Raw genomic sequence first — 15,762 nt, forward strand, 5'->3', positions numbered from 1 at the left:
GCATTTCTTAGTTTACTTGCCCGCACTAGACATTAAAGATTCTCCCATAAAGAGTGGCATGCTCCCCATCATTTTGGGAGGTAAGTGTGTTCTACTTCCCGAATCAAAACATTCTTTCCTGGGGCAGTTGGGTGGCTCAGTTAAGTGTATGCCTTCCGCTCAGGTCATGATTCCAGGGTCCTGAGGTTGAGCCTCCAGTCAGGCTCCCTGCTCAGTGAGAAGTCTGCTTCTCCCTCTCACTCTGCTGGTATCCCTGCCTGTCTCTCTTGCTCACACACACTCTCTCTCAAATAAATAATAAAATCTTTAAAAACAAAACAAAACAAAAACATTCTTTCTTCATTCAGTGTTTTTTAGAAGAATAGGATGTTCCTTTCTCTGTCCCAGGAGTGCTTTCCTGCCTTAAAACTATTCCTTATTAGATTTATTACATCTGTCATGCCTTCTCATCTATAAATCTTACCTGTCTTTCAGAGCACGGTTTAAAGTTTAATCTTTTATGAAATCATCTCTTTCTTGCTCAGAACACACATCTCTTTTCTAAGCTCCTTAGTGTATATTTTCCTCACAGAGCTAATTTCCAAACTAACAGGCACTGATGGTTGGGTGACCAATCCCTTTCTCTTTGTATACACTATTCACCTAAGAATAGCCACGTGTATCTCAGAGGCCAATAAAAGGTTGAAGTCTGCTGTATGGTCTCTGGGCAGCTTTGTTTCCCTGATGTAGATGTTGAGCTGCCAGGTGTTGAGGTTGGTCAGTGAGGACAGTGAGTCAAACTGAAAGTAACAATCAAGCCTTTATTTATTTATTGAGACACTGCAAGCAAGAGGCAAAAAGTGTCACTGGTTTCCTAGTGTTCCACTTTTTCTCCATGGAACAGCACTAGGCAAGGGGTCAGGTGGATGCAGCACAAATGGGGGAAATGTTTTATTGCTGTGGAGCCTGAAATAGAAGTTTCCTGGCTTTTTAATGGATCTGGGGGGTCTGGTAGAGGGTGAGGGGAAAAGATAAAGAGTGGAAAAGTACTGAGCCAGAGTGGAGAAAAATGCTTTAGTTAGGGCCTCTGGTAATGAAGTCTTGGTGGAGGTGCCTTAGAAGTGCCTTATCAAAGGCCTCTGATAAGGAAGTCTCTGAATAGAGCTGCTTAGGCTAGATATGTATATGCAGATATGTATCAGCATGGTAGCCTAGGTGGGGTGGGGTGGAGATTGGGCTGAGTTCCTGGCTGTAACTCTCTTCGGAAAATTGCAGTGCATTAGCTGTGCACCAAGTCTCCTACAGGGAGGGCAGCAAGCTTCTAGCTGTGAGGCCTATCAAGCAAAGCCTTGTAATTGCCTGTAGTCAGGCCTGAATGATCACACATAGGATTTTAGTCTAGAGTTGGACTCTTCAATAGGTGCCACCTCTTCTTTTTATTTTCTTTAGGCTGGAATGTGACCTGAACTGCAGTAGCCAAAATGGATCCATAAGGGAAATATCAAGGGAATTCAGAGGCTCTGGAGCTAACTAAACCAGAACCAACAACTGCATGCCTCTTGACTTCCCCTTATGTGAGGAAAAATCAGTTCCTAATATTTAAGCCACCATAGTCATGTTTTCTTCTTGTAGCCTAAAATATTACCAATTGATACACCATTTATTTTTGTAGTGCCTTTTACTGTTATATAACTGATTTATTTATATTATTATATATAGTTCGTGGTACCCAGAGGGACCAATCTCAGCCATCCTCTGCTACTGTACTATTTCCCTTTAATCTTACTGCAGTTCAAACTGGTGGTAAGCATACTTTGAAGCTGCCAGTATTTCTTTTTTGTAGCTAAGTCACCAGAGATGAAAAACATAGGATTCTTAGTTTATTTTTTAGTGCTCATAGAAGAGTGATGTTGGGCAAAATTCCCAGCATCAACTGCCTTGAAATTGAAGACCTAAGTCGAGTTCTCAGTGATAGTTTCTCATTAAATAAAGCACCAGGTAAAGGCCATTTGCCTTTTGAATATTCAGCACTGCTCTCCATGATGGGCTTACATCATTGTCTCTTTGTTATTTCTGTTACCTAGGAGTAAACAAATGCTTGGAATTATATATAGGGTGATTCCAGTAAAAAATGCATTCTTTCCCCTCTAAATTATTCCATTTAGAGGTAGGCCTATTTCCTTCTTGATAAATTGCATCTCTAGATTTCTCAGGACAACATCTTTTCCAGGAGTTTTGGGTTTTAGGCATAGCTCTTGCCTTATTGACCAGCATTGTAAGAGCTTCATCAGTTTGTGATTAAGTTTCTTGGGAACTTTGAAAATGTTGAATTTATTGACCTCCCATCAGTCCTTGGCTTAAGTACAGAAATTGGCTTTGCCCTAGATACAGACTTCTGGCTACTGATAATTATATGAGACTTGTAACACCACTCTCCAGATTCCAGGTCATTAGAAACAGTTTCTTGACAGATTAGATAATTTCAAGGAGACAAATAAAATATGTTTCAGATTCTCCTCCTTAATGTGTATCTTAATGACTTGATATTATTCCTGGATGAGCCAAATCCATGCTTCCCTGCTATAGAGAACAGACAGATAAGCCTTTGCCTAAATGCTGATGATACAGTTTTATTTCCTCAAATTTATAGTAGCAAATTTATAGTAGCATCTATAGACAGTGGTCCTCAGATCTAATTACTTTACTTTAAATTAGTTATTTCAAAACCCAAGCCATCAGTTTTGGCAGAGGTCCTCCAGCATTTAACTGGTCAAATTCTAAAAGCCCTGTAGAGAAGGCCCACTTGTTTGCTTACTACTAGCTTATCTTGAAGGGTTCATCAGTAGTTAACTGTTTGCAATTCAATATTATGTGGGCCCTATATTGACATTATTAATATCTCCTTGTATAGTTTTCAGGTTATAGTTATTACAGGCATATTTTGTGGCAGAGAATAATTCTGATAATGATGATAAAAAAGCTAAAATTGATTAAACATTTGTTGTGCAAGGCAATGTGCCAAGCAGTTATATAGCTTTTCTCTTTTAATTCTCAATACAAGCTGATAAAGTAGATAGAACTTTGGGGACTCTTCTTAATATAAATTGTAGTGAACTCTGGATTGTTATATGAGGAAAATCTTATTCTTATCTGCAAATATTACCTTGCCCCATCTCCATGTGGCAGTCAGTGGTCTTTTCTCCAGGTTCATGCTTGATGGGTAGGCTTCTTGACTTTATTTTTATTTTATTTTATTTTATTATTTTTCTTCAAATTTTTATTTAAATTCTAGTTAGTCAGCACAGTACAATATTGGTTTCAGAAGTAGAATTCAGAGATTCATCACATACAGCACCCAGTGCTCATCATAACAAGTGCCCTCCTTAATACCCATCACACATCTAGCCCATTCCCCACCCACCTTCCTCTGTCAACCCTCAGTTTGTTCTCTAAGAGTCTCTAATGGTTTCTTTCCCTCTTCTCCCCACCCCCATATGTTCATCTGTTTTGTTTCTTTAATTCCACATATGAGTGAAATCATACGGTACTTATCTTTCTGTGACTGACTTATTTCACTTAACATCATACACTCTAGCTCCATCCACATCATTGTGAATGGCAAGATTTCATTCTTTTTGATGGCTGAGTAATATTCCACTGTATATGTATACACCACATCTTCTTTATCCATTCATCAGTCAGTGGGCATTTGGGCTCTTTCCATAGTTTGGCTATTGTTGATAGGCTTCTTGACTTTAATAACAAAATATTAAACCTACCGATTTCTTTGATACACATTGAACACATGATTCTTCTTTTAACTAGTAACTTAGAATTAAATGGACTTGAACTCTTACTGTCCCGGTCCTTGCCCAAAGTTTGGCTGTGAGGAGTAATGTTCACGAAAGAGCACCTGAAGGGCATGTGGCCCTTGACCTCTCTGCTGTACAATATTTGGTAGCCACTAGTTTTGTGTGACTATTTTAAATTTAAATAAATTAAAAATAAAATAAAATTAAAAAATTCAGTTCCTTAGTCAAAATGCCCATATTTTAAGTGCTAAATAGCCATGTGTGGCTAGTGACTTTTGTATTAGACAGCATTAGATATAGAACATTATGACCATTGTTGAAGTTTAATTGTACAGTGCTGTGATAGACTGTTAGAGAGATTCACATCTGGACCGCATCTTTTTAAAAAAAATAATTAGTTTCATTGAATTGTACTTTGATGTGTTGACAGTGGCCTGTACTAATAATGTGTATGGAGTGTTCTTATGTGTCAGATACTGTCTTCAATACCTTTTATGCATTGACCACTTAATTCCTACAACTATTCCATGAAGTAGGCTTTATTTTTATCTCCATTTTATAGATAAAGAAACAGAGGCTCATAGACTTGCCTGTGGTCACTCAGATGGTAAACAGTGCAGTTGGGATGTGAGTCCTCTAAGTGTGGCTTTAAACCTGTGTTCTTATGTACCACACCATGCTGAGTCTAAAATCCCTATGAAGAGGACTTGGAATTCAGTCTCAGGATATGAGTAGTAATTCTCATCACTTTATTTTTGTATCCTTATTTCTCCTGGCTATAGCTGTATATTTATTTCATTTCTGTTACTGCAATGCTATGATGCAATTCTGACGCCAACTGCATGGTGTTAGCACAGACTCTGCAAGTTAAGGGCACAATTCCCAGAAAACTACCCTTACTTCTGATGCCAGCCATAGTTTCAGGGGTTCCCAGACCACCCAGACTTGTGACCAACTAGCTACAAATTTGGGGATTTCTATGACTGTCTCAGGTCTGATAATTTGCTAGAATGACTTACAAAATTCAGGAAAGTACTATATTTATAATTACAGTTTTATTATAAAGCCTATCAATCAGGACCAGACAAATGATGAGACAATTAGGATGAGGTCTGGGATGGAAGCAGAAGGCATCACCCTCCACCTTGATGTATTCACCAACCAGGAAACTTACCGAGATTTGTTGTTCAGAGTTTTTATTGGAGTCTCATGACATAAGCATGATTAATTGAATCATTGGCCATGTGTTTGAACTGAATCTTTAGTCTTCCTCTCCTCCCTGGAGGTTGGGCTGTTTCAAAGTCCCAACTCTCTAATCCCATGTTTAGTCTTTCCAGTGACTAGCCCTCATCCTTAGTTATTTTATTAGTGTAAATCAAGTATGACACAAGGGACACATAAATAACAAAGTCATTCCCATCACCCAGGACATTCCAAGGATTTTGAGATTATCTCCTGGGAACCAGGGTCCAAGATGAGACAAAGTCTTTATTATACAACAGTATGCATTTTTTTAGGCTGTCTTAGATACTTTTTGAAATGAAGTGGAGGATTTATTTATGTTTGTGTATATACGTGTATAAATAAAAATATAAACATTTTAGGTATATATGTATAAATATGTATTTTTTTTTTTTTAAAGATTTTTATTTATTTATTTAACAGAGATAGAGAGAGCACAAGTAGGCAGAGCAGCAGACAGAGGGAGAGGGAGAAGCAGGCTCTCCGCCGAGCAGGGAACCCGATGTGGGGCTCGATCCCAGGGCCCTGGGATCATGACCTGAGCCGAAGGCAGCCGCTTAACCAACTGAGCCACCCAGGCGCCCCTAAATATGTATTTTTAATATAGGTGCAAGAGGACTACTAACCATAGTTTTATAGATTTCCAGACATAAAGATTGCCTTAGAAATAACTTAGTTTTACACTCTTACTTTACTGATGAAGACATAAGCCCAGAGAAGTAAAATGGCTTGCCTAGGTACTTGGTGGCAGAGTTGGGACTGGAGCTCAGGGTTTTTAATCTTATATTAAAACTCTCCTTGTCTTCTCAATCTCAAGCTCTTCCTCTAAAATAGTCATGTCACTACCACTGCATACTTTTCTCACTTCCTTACTGCACCTTAGAAACCTCAGGCTGACTTTAGGAGATAGCTTTGGAGCAATGGATGAAGCTTGCTGCAAACTGTGTTTTTGTATCTCCTGCCTTTGCACATGTGCTGTTCTTTCTGCCTCAAATGTCATTTTACCTATTGGCCATCTCTTCGTTGTTTTTGTTTTTTTATTTTTTTAAATTAATTAATTAATTAATTAATTACTTGTTTTGGATATAGTGTTCCATGATTCATTGTTTGCGTATAACTATACCCAGTGCTCCATTCAATACATGCCCTCTTTAATACCCATCACCAGGCTAACCCATTCTTCCACCCTGCCCCCTCCCCTCTAGAACCCTCAGTTTGTTTCTGAGTCCACAGTCTTTCATCTTCATTGTTTTTAAGTATACAAGCTAAACTTCACATCCTCTGTGAAACCTTCCCTGCCTTTCTCTCCTCTCACAGATTTCGTCTCTCCTGTCTCTCTGTTTCACATTATTTAGAATATGCCCTTATCTTAGTGGTACTTACCATAATTATATTTTTAATTCTTTTTCCACATCTCAAACCTTAACAGAATTTTTTATTTCACCCTTGTTGCCACTAAACTTTTTCCTCTCTTTGTCTTCCTAGCCCTGATACAGCAGCATCAGTGACTCAGCTGTTTCATCCAAAAATCTAGAAGTCACCTTGATTTCCCTCTTGTTCTCATCTTGCTCATCTAATTAACAGCAAGTCCTTTGGTTCTATAGCCTAAATATATCCCAATGCTTTTCTCTTTCACCTCCGAACTGGTCTGTCTGCTTTTACTCTTGCTTTCTTTCAATCCATTCTCCGTACAGTGGCCACCGTTCTTTCAAAATGTAAAGCATTTTGAAATCTCGCTCCTCCCCATTTGAAGACAGCCACATCTTCTGGTGCAGTGCCAGCCACTTCCCCAAGACATGATGGTGAAGGTCAGAGTAAATGGATTTGGCCGTATTGGGTGCCTGGTCTTCAGGGCTGCTTTTAACTCTGGATATTGTCGCCATCAACAACCCTTTCATTGACCTCAACTACATGGTCTGCATGTTCTAGTATGATTCCATCCAGGGAAAATTCCATGGCACAGTCAGGGCTGAGAGTGGGAAACCTGGCATCAGTGGGAAGCCCATCTCCATCTTCCAGGAGCAAGACCCCGCCAACATCAAATGGGATGATGCTTGTGCGAGTATGTTGTGGGGTCCACGATGGAGAAGGCTGGGGCTCACTTGAAGGGTGGGGCAAAGAGGGTCATCATCTCTGCCCCTTCTGCCAATGCCCGCATGTTTGTGTTGGGCATGAACCATGAGAAGTATGACGAATCCCTCAAGATTGTCAGCAATCCCTCCTGTACCACCAACTGCTTGACCCCTCTGGCCAAGGTCATCCATGACAACTTCGGTATTGTGGAGGAACTTGGGACCACAGCCATGCCATCACTACCACCCAGAAGACTGTGGATGGCCCCTCTGGAAAGCTGTGGTGTGATGTCCGAGGGGCTGCCCAGAACATCATTCCTGCTTCTACTGGTGCTGCCAAGGCTGTAAGCAAGGTCATCCCTCAGCTGAATTGGAAGCTCACTGGCATGGCCTTCTGTGTCCCTACCCCCAATATGTCAGTCGTGAAACTGACCTGCTGCCTGGAGAAAGCTGTGCAATATGATGACATCAAGAATTTGGTGAAGCAGGCATTGGAGGGCCCTGTCAAGGGCATCCTGGACTACACCAAGGACCAGGTTGTCTCCTGCAACTTTAACAGTGACACCCACTCTTACACCTTTGATGCTGGGTCTGGCATTGCTCTCAATGACCACTTTGTCAAGTCCATTTCCTGGTATGACAATGAATTTGGCTACAGCAACCAGGTGGTGGACCTTATGGTCCACATGGCCTCCAAACAGTAAGAGCTTCTGGATTGCCAGCCCCAGCGAGAGCAAGAGGAAGACAGAGGCTCTCAGCTTCTGGGGTGTCCTTGTCCCAACTCATCCCCCAATACTGAGAATCTCCTGACCTCCATAGTTTCCATTCCAGATCCCCTGAAGAAGGGGAGGGGTTTGGGGAGCCCTACCTTGTCATATCATCAATAAAGTATACTGTACCTAGCCAAAAAAAAAAAAAAAGTAAAACAAATCATGTCATTTCTAGCTGAAAATCCTCCATTAACTTTTTCTTTCACTGAAATAAAATCCAAACTTATTGTGCCAGGCAAGGACCTACATGATATAGCCAGTTCCTCCTTCATTTTGTATCAGACTCCCCCACTTCCATAAATTTCTGTTTGTTTCTCAAACATACCATGTTTGTTTCTTTTTCAGGGCTGTTCCAAGGTGTAGCTTGCTGTGTGAGTATGGTGGGAGGGAGGAAGCTTAACTTCTCTTCCTCCCCTGTGTTCGCCATTAGCTTCCCCTAAAGCCACTTGAATAAATGTAAAATCTAAGGCAAAGAGGTGGCTTGCTCTACAGCCTCAGGATGAGAGGCAAGTTCCCTGGGTTCTCCCAACCAGATTGCTGCCACAATCTTGAGGCTTGTTTCATTTCAAGCTTCTGTTAAAATGTCATCTCCTCAGAGATGCCTTCTTTGATCCATTATAGCACCTTCGTGGCTCTGTGATATCGCTTTGTTTTATTGAGTTTGGTTGCACTCAAGAAATTGCCTTGCTTAGTTAATTAATTAATTTAATTAATAGGCTTTATTTTTTATAGTAGTTTCAGGTTTATATAAAATTGAGGAGATGGTTCAGAGAGGCCCATATACGCCCTTCCTCCTACTACCACCCAGTTTCCCCTACTGTTAATATTTTTCAGTAGTATAATACATTTGTTACAGTTCAACCAATATTGATACATTAACTAAAGTCCTTAATTTACATTAGGGTTCACTGTCTTGTATAGCAATATGGGTTTTGATATATAGGTAAAGTCATATATCCACCAGGACGGTATCATACAGAATGGTTTTACTGCCCTAAGGGATCCCTCCCTTCTTCATTTTCCCCCAAACTCCTGGCAACAAGTGATTTTTTAAAATTGTCTCTATAGTTTTGTCTTTTCCAGAATATCACATAGTTGGAGTCATAGAATATGTAGCCTTTGTGTTGTTTATTTTAAATTACTTGTCTGGCCTTACTAGAATGCACATTCCAGGGTAGTAGGAACCTTGTCTATTTTGTGTGTTGCTCATTTCTCAGTACCCCAGTCATACTGGGCACGTGGAAGACCCTCAACAATTGGAAGTTGCTGAGTGAATGAATAACCACCTGTTGTCTGCAGCAGGCTCTGTGTTCTCTGAAGGCCGGAACTGTGACTTATTTTCTGGTGTCCCCAGTGCTTAGTACAGAGAGTTGCACAGGGAGGGAAGTCAGTAAAAGTTCATTGAGTAATATTAAATAAAATTTGGCCTCTATCGTTTATTATCTGTGTGACCTTGGGCAGGTCCCTTACCTCTTTGAACCTCATTTATAATGCTCATTTCTTAGGGTTGTTGTCAAGATTAAAGGAGTTCACATTGAACACTACATCAAAAACTAGTGATGTACTATATGTTGGCTAATTGAATTTAAATTAAAAAAAATAAAAGATAGGAATAAAGCTAAAAGAAACTAAAAAAAAGGAGGTCAATGGATACAGTATTGTATAAAATGTATGGGATTGCTATTGCTATCATTGGTCACTTTTCTGCTAAACATGCCAACAAGGTTTATATTAACAGTGCATTCCTCAGTAATGCCAAAGCTACTCCTTACTAGCCTTCACAGGCCCGAGATGCCTCATATGGTAAATTCTCAGGAGGCTGAAAGAATGTTATAATAACTCTTTTGCTTCTGTATTGTTTATAGTAACGCAAGCCTACTTGGTAACTTAGAGCTGTCTACAGACACGTTGCTGTTGCCAGCACATAGTTCTTATTTCCCCTGTGCCTCCCTAGTGTTTCCATTAGCCATGTAATATAGTTTTCTCCAGCTAGTGATTAGGGACCAACTGTTCCTGTGTTAATGCTTGTGTTCAGTTCATTAAAAAATAAAACAAAAAAAAAAAACTCCTGATAAGGATTCTTGGTTCATTTAAAAACTGTTTAAAGTTCAGAAGATACTTCTTATTTAAAAAGAGAAAGAATGATCGTTCAACTCAGGGACTTTATTTACGGTGGGACTAAGAATCTTTACAGATATTGATGGTTATTTGAAAAAGTCAAATTGGAGTGCAGTTCACTGATGTTGTTAAGCACAACAGCTACTGAGGCTATATTTAAACATGCATTCCGAAGTGAAGGGTGAGGAAAATTGCTTTGCAGATGCTCAGATGAAAGCAGTCACTTTATATTAGGCAGAAAAAGGCAGTTTGAGATAATCTTAGTTTGAGGAAAGTCCGATTTTAGACCAGCCAAAGAATAGGAGCACAGTGGGAGGGTGGGAAGTGTAGAAGGTGTTATCACTGATCTGGAGCATAGAGGATTAGGGAGAGCGTGCGGACATAGTGTTAAATCAGGTATGTTTGGATCATTTATTTTTAGTTTTCTTCCCCACTTTAGTTCCTAGACATCCTGAGTCTTTAATCCAAGCCTCCTGCTCTCTTGCTTCACTTGCTTTTCCATCACTTGCCTCATCACAACATATGTATCCTCTCATTTATTCCATCAGCAGTCTGTTAATCTGAAACCCTGTTTAGTGGGTACTAAATGAGCTAAGCATGAGCTTGTTCAGGTAATATGTTTTCAGGTTTGTCAGGAATTCTCTGGGAATATCATTTCTGACCCCAAGATGATGATAACTGCTACTTTGAATTTTGGGGATTTTATTTTAAGATATTTATCTTTTCAAAATTTCCCTGAAATCACTTCCCACAGACATCCACCAACTCTGCCCAAATAAAGTTAGCCTTAAGCCGGACCAGTGGGCCATTAGATGTGGGTGATAATCAGAAAAGTGTAGAAATGCCCTGGTGTGGAGTATTGAAATTTCTCCTTCTCCCAATTTCAGCCCTTCCAAATTAGCTTTCCCGTCTCTGTCCTGAAACCAGGGATGCAAATATAATATAAAGCCCAGCTTATTACATGCAGAGACTATTTCTAATGGATTAATATTTTAGATTTGATTGTTTAAACAATTGGTTTACCCATGTCTCCTATTTTCTGAGTTAACAGACTAATTTGACCAAATTGCTCATGTGTCTTAAGTTCATAGAATATCAGATCAAACCCACTGAATTGTTGCTTTTCCAGGTCAAAATGGTGAAATATTGGTAATTTTATACATCCAACCTAATAAAAATAGCTAATAATAGCTGACATTTATTACATGTAACATCTATTAATTGTAGTGTTTATTCAAATTAATATAAGCAAAGCACTTACAGCAGCCCCTGGCATAATAGGATCTTATTGTGTGCTTTATTCTAAGCTCTTTACATGGATGACCCCACTTAATCCTCAGAAACATTTTTTGTGTTTTATACATGAGGAAAATGAAGCTCAGGAGGTTAAGCAAATTGCCCATGTTGAAATGGCACTAAGAGATGAGCTAGGGTCTGATCATGAGAGGTTTATCTCTCAGCCTGCTCTCTTACCCATTATGTACGTAGTCCCAGAGCATGCCTATTGTACTTTCATTAAACAAATGTTTTGTTCAAGACCTACTGCCCATAATTCTGCCCTAAGTGAGGTTTCCTGGAGGGATAAAACATGTGCATAAAACAATTTTATCATGAGTGGTCAAGATCAGTGTCAATACAAGATAGCTACATTGGGATATCACAAGGAGGTACATGTTAAGGTACAGGTGCACGTTCAGAAAACACTGTTAAATTAAAAAATTATTTTGATAATATGAAGTCCAGAGGAAGTTTAAGACAAACTACCAGTGGACACTAAATTCAAAACTAGAAGAAATTTATTAATCACTGTTACAATGTTTGTTGACATGTAGTCACTTTTGTACACATGTGCCATATTATCAATGGTTGGTGAGTATAAATGCGTAATTACTTCCATTTGCTGCAATGGAAGCAACTTTGATTTTAATTGATTGAGAACCCCTCCAACAAAATTCTGTCCTTCTCAATTTTAAGTCCACAATTCTGTTCATCATTCATTAAATACTTAGTGAACATCTATAATGTACTAGGCACTGGAAAATAAATATCAGTAAACAAGATATAGTCCCTGGTCTTAAGAAGCTCACAGTCTTCAAACAGCCTTCCAAATGAAAAAGACAAATATTTGAATAAGAATTCCAGTGTCTGAATAAGAAAATCAATATTTCCATATACCACAAGGTTTAGAATTAACAAAGGCTTACACAGGTGCTTCCTGACATTACAGATACATAGTCTGTGTTGCATCATAACTTAAAATTCTTTTGGCAGTTCAGAAGATCCATGTTGTATAGTCATCCTATTGTATAGTCACAACACATCAGGTCCTGCTGAAAGGTGCTGTTAACATATTAGTTTGTATCTTTTGCCTGCAAGGTGATTTTAAGTAATGTTTGATTTTGGAATAAGTCTAAAATTTACTAGAACTAGGTAAACTTAGACTGATGTAATATAGAAAAGTAAGAAGAGTCTGATTCACTACTTCTTCAGATACTGCTAACCTCATGGCATCATGGGGCAGACAATTTACCTTCTCACATTTTCTCCAAGGAGGAAATTTTGGTTAATGTTTAAATAGTGAATAAAGTATCTTACACAGAGTTTACCTTCTGTAGTCAGAGTATAAGACAAAATTGGGGTCTAATAAATATTACTTTTGAACACTCAGTAAAATTGGTTTAATCATAGGGACATTCTTGTCCCTTTGGAACAATGGAACTGAGATTGGTTGAAAACACTATGGATTCATGTATTTCACTTCCCTCTGACTCTTGGCTATAGACTTATTCAATGAAATGGTGGGCAGAATTGCCCATATTATTTAAGTTATATATATATATTTTTTTTTAATGAGCAACATATATTTGAATTTGTGTGGGTTTGTAGAGCTATGGTGATAAGCTACTGTATTGGTTATGCCCTTGCTCCTCATTATGTAATTCACTTCCGGTTCAGCTCTTCCCCATTAATATAACAACCCATATGAGTTGAGTCTTATTGAAAGAATGGGAAGATTGAACCTCCAAACACAAAATTGATCCCTAATTTGGAGGTGCTGGCTTTCACGTTCTGATCATCTTATGGGATCTTGGTATCTTTTGACATATAGCACTTGCCCATTAGCGTGAACCTCCAAGTCAATCCAGAACATCCTAATGTCTTGGTGCCAAGGATATAAACTACCCCAGGGTTCAGTAAACATAGAATTTACAATATCTTGGGTGTATTTAAAATTGCTCAGTTACAAGTGATAATTGGAATGCACACACAATTGGTCATATTAAAGGTACTATTCATAGAGAAAGACAAAGGATAAAGGATCTAAGGTCAGGGTAGGTTTGATATATCCAGGAAAAAACATTTTCTTCTGGTGTGTCAGTGTGGGTCCATCCTAGTTGAGTTTGAGATTTCTCCTTTTTAGTCCTACCCACCATAAATATCTTTCTCCTTCGAGACACATTCCTAAATAAACAAGAAAATCCTATTTAAATCAGCATAGTTGATAATTCTGGCAATTCACACGTACCTACAGTTACCTATGTATGTATAAACCCTTTTTCTTCTCTTTCCTTATTAATCTTTTATCATAAAGTTATGCTCTAACTTACTATTGAACCATTTATTACAATTAATCCATCAATTTGTAATCATCATAGTCATTATTGCAGTTATTAACTGTGGCGTCTTTTGTTATTATTGTTGTTCTTGGTTCCAAATATTAACTTTCAACTGCTACAGTTCTCATTATTATTAATTTTGGAGTAAACTTCAGTATGCACTCTCCCAGTTTAGAGAAGGGAAACATTTCTGTCTGCTAGGACAAGGCTTAGACCATTTGAAGACTCTCAGTAGTCTTCTCATGAGCACAGAAGATATGGGAGCTTTTATGGCAGTTACTGGGCTGGAGTAGGATAATGTATCTTGCATTAAGTAATTCGCCAGCATCTTTAGTTGTTGTTAGGTTCAAAGAAACAATGAAAAATAAAATAAGCCTGTCATCGCCTCCTGCAGCTGAGAATCATTCTTCACTCATTATTGGTTATTTTGAGTGTACATGTGAACATTGTGAACATATGAAAGTCTGTCTTTATATTAAGATGGGGTTATATATGAGGTTCAGATGATCTCTTTGAAGCTTCAGTTGTGGATTGTTCAGTAAGCAAGGACTGTGCCTTCTGAAGTTTGCATACAACATGATTTCTCTAGGGAAACTCATAAAAGGAACATGATATGTAAAACTCCTAACTCCTTGCTTCATGAGACTGACTGCTTCTTAGCTCTAACCATCTCCTAACAAAATTTTACCAATAAAATATCCTTGTATGTGACACAAGATGACCATACCTTATTTTAAATCAGAAGAGTTTACAGAGCATTTCTAATATGTTTTTAAAGCATATGGAAAAATGTCTAGCATATTTTAAACCAGGGAAGACTACTGTTTTGGTAAATACCTAGGAAGGTGGAATTGGATTTAATTAAGGTCTGAGTCTGAGACCACAGAACATTAAAGTTGAAGTGACCTTCAAAAATATGTTGAAACCATGTCTTTCCCTCAGTGTAAGAATCTCCTTTTTTGCCTTTTTCTTTTCTTTTTTTTTTTTTAAAGATTTTATTTATTTATCAGAGAGAGAGGGAGAACACAGCGGGAGAGTGAGAGGGATAAGCAGAGTTCCTGCTGAGCAGAGAGCCAGTTGCAGATGTGGGGCTCTATCCCAAGACCCTGAGATCATGACCTGAGCTGAAGGCAGACACTTAACCAACTGAGCCATCAGGTACTCCGCTTTTTTTTTTTTAGAATTTCTTTTTTGTTTTTTAAAGATTTATTTATTTATTTATTTATTTGAGAGAGAGAGAGCGAGAGAGAGCACGCATGTGCTGTGCACATGGGAGCACAAGCAGGGGGAGTGGCAGGCAGAGGGAGAGTGAGAAGCAGACTCCCAGCAGAGCAGGGAGCCCAATGCAGGTCTCAATTCCAGTACCCTGGGATAATGACCTGAGCTTAAGGCAGATGCTCAACTGACTGAGCCACCCAGGTACCCTCTGCCTTTTTTCTTTAATGCCTTTTTTGATGGGGTATTTACTATTTATAATGTAGGCAATGACATTGTGGACCAAGTCCCTACTCTTTGTTTTAATTAATGCGAATCCTATTTCCTTTTGACATCTGCCCACTGGTCTTGGATATTCAGAGTTATATAGGCAAGCCTAAAGAGAATAGGAAAATTGTATTGATACTGATTTTCAGTGTAGACACTGATTTTTCCTTGAATCTTTTTTGTCTTTAACACCATGAGGACTTTAGGTACAGATCCTGCCAAAGAAGTGAGCATGTAACTCTTTTCCCTCTAATTAGTTAATTCTCAAACTAAATTAGGTCTGAGTCAGCAATCTGCAATTAATCCATTAAGATTATTATCTGGTGAGTACTATCAATTTTACTGCTGTCCCTGAATTATTAGTCTCCTATTTGTTTACATTACAAATTCAGTAGGAGTAATTATGCAATAAGAAAGTGATACTGTCACTTTAAATAAACTGCTCAGCAACTAAAACATCAGGACTATAATTAAAAGCATCACTCACAGCTTTCATTTTAATACATAAAGGAGAAGGACATGATTAGATTTTAATGAATTTACTTTTGTTTTAACTATATTATTATTATTTTTTAAATCTGGATATGGCGATTTCAAAATACCACTAAATGTTACTAAGCATCCTTAATTTCATACATTGAGGATATAGTAAATTTAACTGTCTTTGCCT

General features: G+C 38.4%; 1 pseudogene; it reads left to right on the forward strand.

The window, feature by feature from the left end:
- Positions 1–6,523: 6,523 nt before the first annotated feature.
- Positions 6,524–8,127, forward strand: LOC118525055 (glyceraldehyde-3-phosphate dehydrogenase pseudogene; annotated as a pseudogene).
- Positions 8,128–15,762: the final 7,635 nt, after the last annotated feature.

This window comes from Halichoerus grypus, chromosome 1 (assembly GCF_964656455.1).
Source record: "Halichoerus grypus chromosome 1, mHalGry1.hap1.1, whole genome shotgun sequence".
Lineage (NCBI taxonomy): Eukaryota > Metazoa > Chordata > Mammalia > Carnivora > Phocidae > Halichoerus > Halichoerus grypus.